At 40.1% G+C, this 8,546-nt stretch overlaps 1 pseudogene; it reads right to left on the bottom strand.

Annotated features, from left to right (window-relative positions):
- Positions 1–6,429: 6,429 nt before the first annotated feature.
- LOC105081154 (actin-related protein 2/3 complex subunit 5 pseudogene) lies at positions 6,430–7,163 on the bottom strand (annotated as a pseudogene).
- Between the last annotated feature and the right edge of the window lie 1,383 nt (positions 7,164–8,546).

The following is an 8,546-nucleotide window of genomic DNA, read 5'->3' as shown; positions in this document are numbered from 1 at the left end:
GGCCACAGCCCCAGACTATGAACTGTCAAGCATTCATGCCTTAAATTGAGCAATCTGAACCAATATGAGAGGAGATGCAGTGATCCGACACTTTTCCCTCAGATCTCAAGTAGAAAAAAATTTCCCTAAAAGTAGGAATCAGAGTTTTGAAAGATGCTTCTCTAGTAATTTGATTGCAGTCTTGAGGTTTACATTTCTCCGCACCACGCTTGATGGCAGAAGACAGTGGAGGAATGTCTATAGAGATCTGAGGCAAGACATGAGTGATCCCAGAATTTTATGTGTCTCAGTGAAGATTTCTTTCAGGGGTAAAGATAATAGACAAAAGATCACATACAAACATGTAAAGCCTGAAAGAACTCAGGTATAGTCTCTCTCTATTCTTTTTTTTTTTTAAAAAAGGTGTAATTATTTTAACTAAAAATAGTTTGTATAATATAATATTTTATTTATCTGTTTACCTGTTTATCTATTCTGTCTGTCTATCTGCCTATCCATCCACACTTTTTACCATATATATGCATGGTCATTACTGGGAAGGATAGTTACCAAACAACAATGGTGATTAGATTTGGAGTCATTTTTAAGCTTCCTTCTTTGTACTTTTCTGTACTATTTACTTAAAAAAAACCCCTACATTGTTTGCTATTGTTTTAATTAAAAGAAATGTAAAATAAGTGTAGCTAAGTTGTAACCACAAAAGGAAAAGCCACATGCCAAGTGCAATGCAGCTGGAAGCTGGAAGGAGCCCATGTCCTTGTTGACTTTCTTCAGTAGCTGCACCAGCCCTAGTCCATTCTCCTCTGGACTTCTTGTTACATGAAAACAATCATCTCTCTTGGATTAGACCACTAATAACATTCTCTTAAATGCAGCATGTTAGGCAGCTGCCCAACCCTGCAGGCTACACATCCTGATTAGCACACCTAACATATTGTGCATTGATCACAGGGTACCCAAGGATGAAAAAGGGGAACAGCCTTAGGCAAACACGAGGTCACTTAGATTCTGCTCCCTTAAACCTTATAACTCATGCCTAGCTTCTGGGAAGGGTAAACATGGGGCATTCCTCTCCCAGTCATGGTAAAAATTCTTACTCTTACTTCACTCAGTTTTGTAACTTGCTTTCTTCTATGCTCCTCACCTACCTGACCCTAACGTTCTGACTTAGTCTGCCTTTTTCCACCCCGTGCTCACAGCTTTGGCCAGTGGTTCTCAATAGGGATTACTTTGCCTGCCCCCACCATGGGGACATTTGGCAACATCTGGAGATATTTTTGGTTGTCACAACTTGAAGGGAGTGCTACAGGCTGGTGGCATGCAGTGAGCAGAGGGCAGAATTACTGACGAACACCTTCCAGTGCATAGACTCTCCTCCCATAAAAATAATTATCCAACCTAATATGTCACCAGCATCCATTTTGGTTTAAGCCCTTGGCTAGCTCTTAGCTAACACTTAACTTCTGTCCCCAATAGCTCCTGGCCTTGAGGGATCCTATTAAATGTAGCCCTGACTCTACATTGTGTGGTCATTGTTCTCACTAACCTCAATCTTGGAAAAGGGACTCAGATAGGAATGGGGTGTGCCAAACAATGTTGTCTTATTTTCCAAGCAAGCCCAGGGAGAAAGAGGCTAAGACAGAAACCACTAAGATAAAGCATAGAATAGTCCTGTTTAAGCAGTAGAGGTGAAATAGGAGCTTGTCTGTGTCAGGCTAGAAGGCTTGTTACAGGAAAGAACTGGAGGTGGGTGAGTGGCTACTAAAGCTGAACAATAAAGGGTAATTGATACAAAGCAGCATGCAAAGAACCCAGTTAGGGTGGCTTTGTAGGAGGCTAAGTTAAACTTCCACATTGCTCAGGCTGTAACACTGCCCAGAAAGTGGAAGGTGGGGCAGAGGGGAAAGCCAAGGAAACTGAGAGAGCAGAGGCGACAGAGGGCTTTGAAAGCCTTCCCTAGACACCCTCTAACACTTTACTAGGGAAGCAGAGAATCAGCACTGGCTGTCTAGGGCCAAGTTAGCCCATGGTCAGGAGGTAAAAGACTCCTGCAGGGTAGCACCTATCTCCCTCTGCAAAACCAACTGATCTAAAGAAGGCCAGAAGGACTTTCATCTCATCCATTCAGATCTACCCTATTATCTTCTTAGGCAAGCTTCAGATTGATACACTTCAGACTGAAGAATCATTTCTGGGGGTTAATTGGACATTTTAGTTAATAAAGAATTTAACAGGAGACTCTGTGGATTGGTGGCAAGAGCCCTGGGCTTAGAGTCAAAAGACATAGATAGTAATTTATAGTGAGTAACATCAATTATCCAAACTTCAGGTTTTGAATCTGTTAAATTGGTGTCTTACACCTGTCCTGCCTTGTCTGTCAGGGATGATACAGGGATCAAATGAGGTGACATAAGTAGGAGTGCTCTGAAAATTATATTGCAGTATACATGTTGAAGATGTGATAATATTCTCACATACACGAGCCATGCATTGCTAGTTAGAACACAGTACACATAAATTTCAAACTACACACAATAGATTTTATTCTCTCTCATGGAGTTTCATGGAGAGAAGGCAATGGTAGAGGGAGTAAATGCAGGAATTCAAAGCCACTGTTCAGAGTTCTGGCCTCTAAAGTGAAAAATCTGGAGTTGACTGCCTATTTAGTGAAACACATTAAGATCATGCAGAAGAAGTAAAGGTTTCAGAGGTGAAATGTTTGCACAATAAAGTGAGAGGAGTTGAGTGTTGAAGGAGACAGAGAAGGAAGGGAGTCCACACATAAAGAAGCAGGGAGTCTTTGGGGAGAGGGGAGCTAGACAACCTGGTGATATGTGACGCTTCACTGAGCACGTTTATTTCCACCTCAAATGACTTGAGAGAGTAGTTTTCATACTGGGGCAGATGGCAGTTGTCACCACAGAAGAGGGGCTGAGTTCCAAATCCACGTCAGTAAGGGGCAGAGAAAAAAGAGATGATGTAGGCGGTGGGAGTGAAACCAGACTTCCATCTGGAGACAGAACCAAGAACCCCCGAAGTGGGTGACTATTGAGACTGTCTCAGGTTTAGTTAGCACTGTAAGTCCATGTCCCAGAAAATCCTCAGTCCCAGACAAATTGGGTTGATCGGACATCCTCTAAGTGATGCTGGAATGAGGAAATTCAGGGTTTTCTGATATCTTGGAAAGGTCACTGGACTCTCTCATCAGACATGGATAGAGGAATAAATCAATTAAAAAATCTCTAAGGACAGGATGACATCTTGTTCCATATGTGTGCTTGAATGTTTAGGTTAATAAGGACTAACTGACAAAGGAAGCAGAAAGAGAGCACAGGTTTACTGTTTTCTATGATCAGTTTTCACTAACGTCAGAATTTACCAGACTATTGTTGCTTTGGTTTCTCTCAAAAGAAGAACAGCTCCAAGGCTTTTGTGTGTAAAATTCAGGGCAAATGAAGTCAGACAACTCTATAAGCATTCATGGAAAAAAAAAAAAAAAAAAAAAGAAACCACATTTTATTTGGAAATAAACTTACAGAAAAGCTACAAGAAATAGAATAGTACAAAGACCACCAATATACCCTTTATCAAGATTACCTATTATTAACCCCATTTGCTTTATAATTTCTACATTTTCTCTTTCTGTCTCACATACATACACAAATTTTTTTCTGAACCATTTGATACTAGGTTGCATACATCATGCCTTTTTACCCCTAAATACTTCAATGTGCATCTCCTAAGAATAGAAATATTCTCTTATATGTCAACTTCAGTAATTTAACATCAATACAATACTTTTATCTAATCTACAATGCATATTCCAATTTTGTCAGTAGACTCAATAATGTCCTTTATAGCATTTCCCCTTTCCCCTCCAGTATAGGAAAAAAAAATGTAGGATCAAGTATTTAATTTAGTTGTCATGCCTCCCTAGTCTTCTTTAATCTGGAACATTTTGCAGCTTTTCTTTGTCATTTGTGACATTTTTGAAGGTACAATCCTTTTTTGTGTTTTATAGGAAGTTCCTCATTCGGGGGTTTGCCCAATGTTTCCTCATGGTTAGATTATGTATCCTGGCTTGAATATAAGTGATTGCATGTCTCTCTCAAGGTATCACATCTGGAGGGACCCAACATCCATCTGCTCCTCATTAATGATTTTAATTTTGACTCTGTAGCCAAGGAGTTGTCTGACTTCCATACCATAGGGTTCTATTTTTTCCTCATACTGTTTTTTTTTTGAGAATATGTTTTATTTTATAAACATTTTTTATTGATTTATAATCATTTTACAATGTTGTGTCAAATTCCAGTGTAGAGCACAATTTTTCAGTTATACATGAACATACATATATTCATTGTCACATTTTTTTTTTTGCCATGAGCTACCACAATCTTGTATATATTTCCCTGTGCTATACAGTATAATCTTGTTTATCTATTCTACAAGTTTGAAATCCCAGTCTATCCCTTCCCACCCTCCGCCCCCTTGGCAACTACAAGTTTGTATTCTATGTCTGTGAGTCTATTTCAGTTTTGTATTTATGGTTTGTTTGTTTGTTTTAGATTCCACATATAAGTGATCTCATATGGTATTTTTCTTTCTCTTTCTGGCTTACTTCACTTAGAATGACATTCTCCAGGAGCATCCATGTTGCTGCAAATGGCGTTATGTTGTCGGTTTTTATGGCTGAATAGTATTCCACTGTATAAATATACCACATCTTCTTTATCCAGTCATCTGATCCTCATACAGTCTTAATCAATTCTAAATACAGATATTAGTGTCTTACATGATATCATATCTGCACTTTCTTTGCAATCACAGACAGGTGGAAGGTCTGCTGAGATATCTATTTACACTAAAGGAGGAAGTTTTTATATTTTTATTTTCATGTGACACTTCATTTCTGGAACCAAACCAACTCTGAAGATTGCTTCTTACTTGAGTATTGAGAAGTGAGAAAAAACCCAAATCAAAACAAAAATCTCAGAATAAAGCAACCCACCCTAGTTGATCTGTTTCCTACACTAGAAGAGATGGTTGAGTTTCATGGAGACAACCATCCTGAGAAAAGAATTCTGTTTGCAGTCTCCTGATGAGAGTTTGACTAGAAGATCCTTGGAAAAATGAGAGAAAACTGGGCTAAAAAACAGAGAAAAAACTCAATTTCTCCTAGTTATGAGTTCACATCACTTGTATCATGCTGCCTCTAATAGGAAGAGTAGCTTTATTTTTTATTTTTTTAATTATTCAACACTGACATTTTATTTTATAAACTTTATCATTTTTATAAAACAGAACAAAAAGCAGGTATCAAAAGCAGCAAAGAGTTTACAGAATTTCTGTACCAGTTTTCATATAAGTCAGTGATATAAGAAATACTAAATATAGTCTGCTGTCTCTCTTGGTCATAAGCATTCAGGTGGTTTCTTTTAGAGCTACTGAATGATAACTTTTCAAAAGCACTGGTCATTTTTTTGAGAACTGATTTGGTTTGTCCAACAAAGTAAACACTTTTTTGATGTGTGGCATTATCTTTTTTTAAAAAACAATGAGCTAAAATACAGAATGTGTATGTGTCTGAATCTGAACCAAATCTTATGAGATCCCAATTACCCTGAAGAACACTGAGGACATTTATAGGACATATTAAATACTAGTTACATACATCATAATGTCAAAGACAACCACTATAATTCCAAAGAAAACAGTATTTCATTCCGAGGCTGCCCAGAGTTTGAACTACATCAAAGATTCTATGTCCTTTCTGATTTGGAGTAGGTACCCCAAATAGGGCCATATTATTGGAGCAAAAGTTTTATGCTAATACCAAACAGGCTCTGGCATTTATGAAACACAAAGTGTATTTTATAAATCTGTAAGACACGTTGTGTAGAGCAAGACTCCTTGCTCTATACCCTGGGTGACCACAAAAGAATCAAGAGGCCACGATTATTGGATGCTGAGAGGAAGATGCATACTTAAACTCAGATTCCGGAGGCAAGCAGAAACCGAGCTGGAACCTGGTGGTGGTGTTCAGCCGCCATTGGTTCCAGAAACACATTTTGCTTAAATAAGGGAAGTATGGTCCTGTTTTGCAATGTTAATAGCTGCCAGTCTCTCAAACATCTTTGTTTTTAATAAAAATCATTTCCTGGCTAGCAATAAGTTAGGAAAGTGGCCTCAAATTCTGATCAAATTTCTCACTATCAATCAAAACCAAAACCAAAAAACAAAAACAAAAACAAAAAACCCAAAACCCAAAACCCTTCCAACAGACAAAAAACAAAAAAACTCACATCAGCCAATAGGGGTTAAAAATTGCACAATTAAACTTGAATTATGCTATATACAGACTGTTATACACACGACTGGAGTAATTTTGAGAGCATGAAACACTCCTGTTGAAACATTGCCTGTACTATATCCCGATTTTCATTAAATGAAAACTGATACGTAATTTTCTTCTTTATAGATATGAAAAGGAAGCAAGAAGGCAAAGCTGAGAGAAACGGATGCTACCCAAAGAGCAGCGGTGGCATTTGGTTGTTTTGGTCTTTGTACCAGCAACTCCCACCCCACGGGAGATATCCAGTTCCCGCTCGCAGTCAGGACTCGAACAATGGATCCCACTCCTCCAGCAGCGAGTGCCTTTTCATGCCACTGCGATAACACAGCACTGCTATTGTCAGAGGGGCTCTCGAAGCCTTTATAAATGTACTTCATTAGGAGATCCACACCATTCTTGTCCAGAGATTGAACTGCCTTTTCAATGTCGTTAGCTTTAAAAGAGATGGGCACCTTCAAGACAATGCTGCCTGCTCGATCCTTCACCGCCTGACTCTTGGTGTTGATAGCGGGGCTTTTCAGAGCCGCTTGCAGGGCAGCTGTCATGCTTCCTTGCCGCAGGCAGGACTCCACCTCGCCCTCGTCGGGCCCAGCCTGCCCGTCGCCCCCGTCTTCCTCGTCCACGAACTTGTTCTCGCCGTACTCATCCATGTCCACCTTCCGGAACCGGGCCGATGACACCATGTTCTTCGACATTCCCGATCCGGACCGGCGGCAAAAGGCTCCTCTGGGTGCTGCCTCTACCTCCGCAAGTCCAGCCCGGCTGGAACCCGCAGCCTGGCGCCTCCACTTCCGGAAGAGTAGCTTTAGAAAAGGTGAGTGCAGACGGCTGGTTTGTTAGTGATGTTTGATTGCAAGCAGGGACAGTGTTGGCTTGATTTTCCTTCAAGGACTATCCTGGACCGTGATGTTGCTTGTAGATGTTCCATCTTATTCTAATAAAACACAGAACTACGTTATGTGTATCTTTCTCCAAATTGTGATCTTCCCGTGTCTGCCTTTTCTATTGTCAAGTCTCTCTTCTACCTAAATCCTTCACCTAGTAGTGCTCTGTGTCCACCCTGGCTTTGTTCCCTGCTGTCCTGCAATATTTCTTCCCTTCATGTGAACTTATCACCAGTAGTAAGCCTCTTGATTGGCATATGCTTAGGTCTTTCGATACTTGCCTATTACCCTTATGGACAACTCCTATTACCCTCAGCCCAACTCCATGGGTGGACATCAGGTGGAGAGGGGCATGAGCTGACCATGAGCATTAGGCTCCAGCCCCTGATGTAGTTGGCCACGTATAATTCTTCTCTCCCCAGGTGGAGGTGGACAGGAAGTAGGCCCAGTACTTGGTCCCTGCATGGGACTGGGTAACAATGAACCAAATTTGTGTCCCCAGTGACTATGGAGTTCCAGCAGGTCTTAAGTGAGTAGTTAATGAAAAATCATCAATCTTGGGCCCAAGGTTCAGAATCAAATGGGGGTCAGAAAGCGGTAAGATATGAAAATGGGGAATAACAGATTGGAATTAGTGAGAAAGATGTTCCTTGGACTAATTCTGGAGTGGCAAATTTTAGACTTAATTTCATTTTATTAAGTCAAAATACACATTGGCAAGATTGGGCTGGGCCAGTGTGCCTTAGACAACTTATTTGGTGCTGCACTGATGGTCTGGAGATCGTCTAGTGAATCTGAGTGGAAAAGTTCTACATCAAAGGAACATGTAAAGTCAGTCTCAGTGATGAGGTTTAAGGGCATTGCAGCTGTTAAGTGTCTTCCTGATTTTAAGATTTCTTACTTAAAAATCTTGGAAAGTTGGAAGATTGAGTGAAGTAAATACTTGAGAGGAGGCAATATTTGTATGGTTTTCTGAATATGCTGTTGGGGAAGGGAAAGTTTGAGATATTAGAGCAGTAACATGTAATTAAAAACCACAGGAATTTCCACAATATTCCTTGATCAGAGCTGGAAATTTTGGCAACCTTGGATGTTTCTTGGAGCTCAGATTACTATTAGCCACACTTACGTTATCCTGGCTGTATTATTCTGGTGCCAGACGGCACTATATTCATTAGCTTAACTCTCACAGTAATTCTATGAAGTCGGGACTACTGTTCCCTTATTTTTGAAGGTGAGGGCATAAGAGACACAAAGAAGGTAAGAAATTTTCTCAGAATCATACAACAAATGGTCAAGTTGAGACT

Source organism: Camelus bactrianus, chromosome 16, assembly GCF_048773025.1.
Source record: "Camelus bactrianus isolate YW-2024 breed Bactrian camel chromosome 16, ASM4877302v1, whole genome shotgun sequence".
Lineage (NCBI taxonomy): Eukaryota > Metazoa > Chordata > Mammalia > Artiodactyla > Camelidae > Camelus > Camelus bactrianus.
This window is presented reverse-complemented; position numbering and strand designations above follow the sequence as displayed.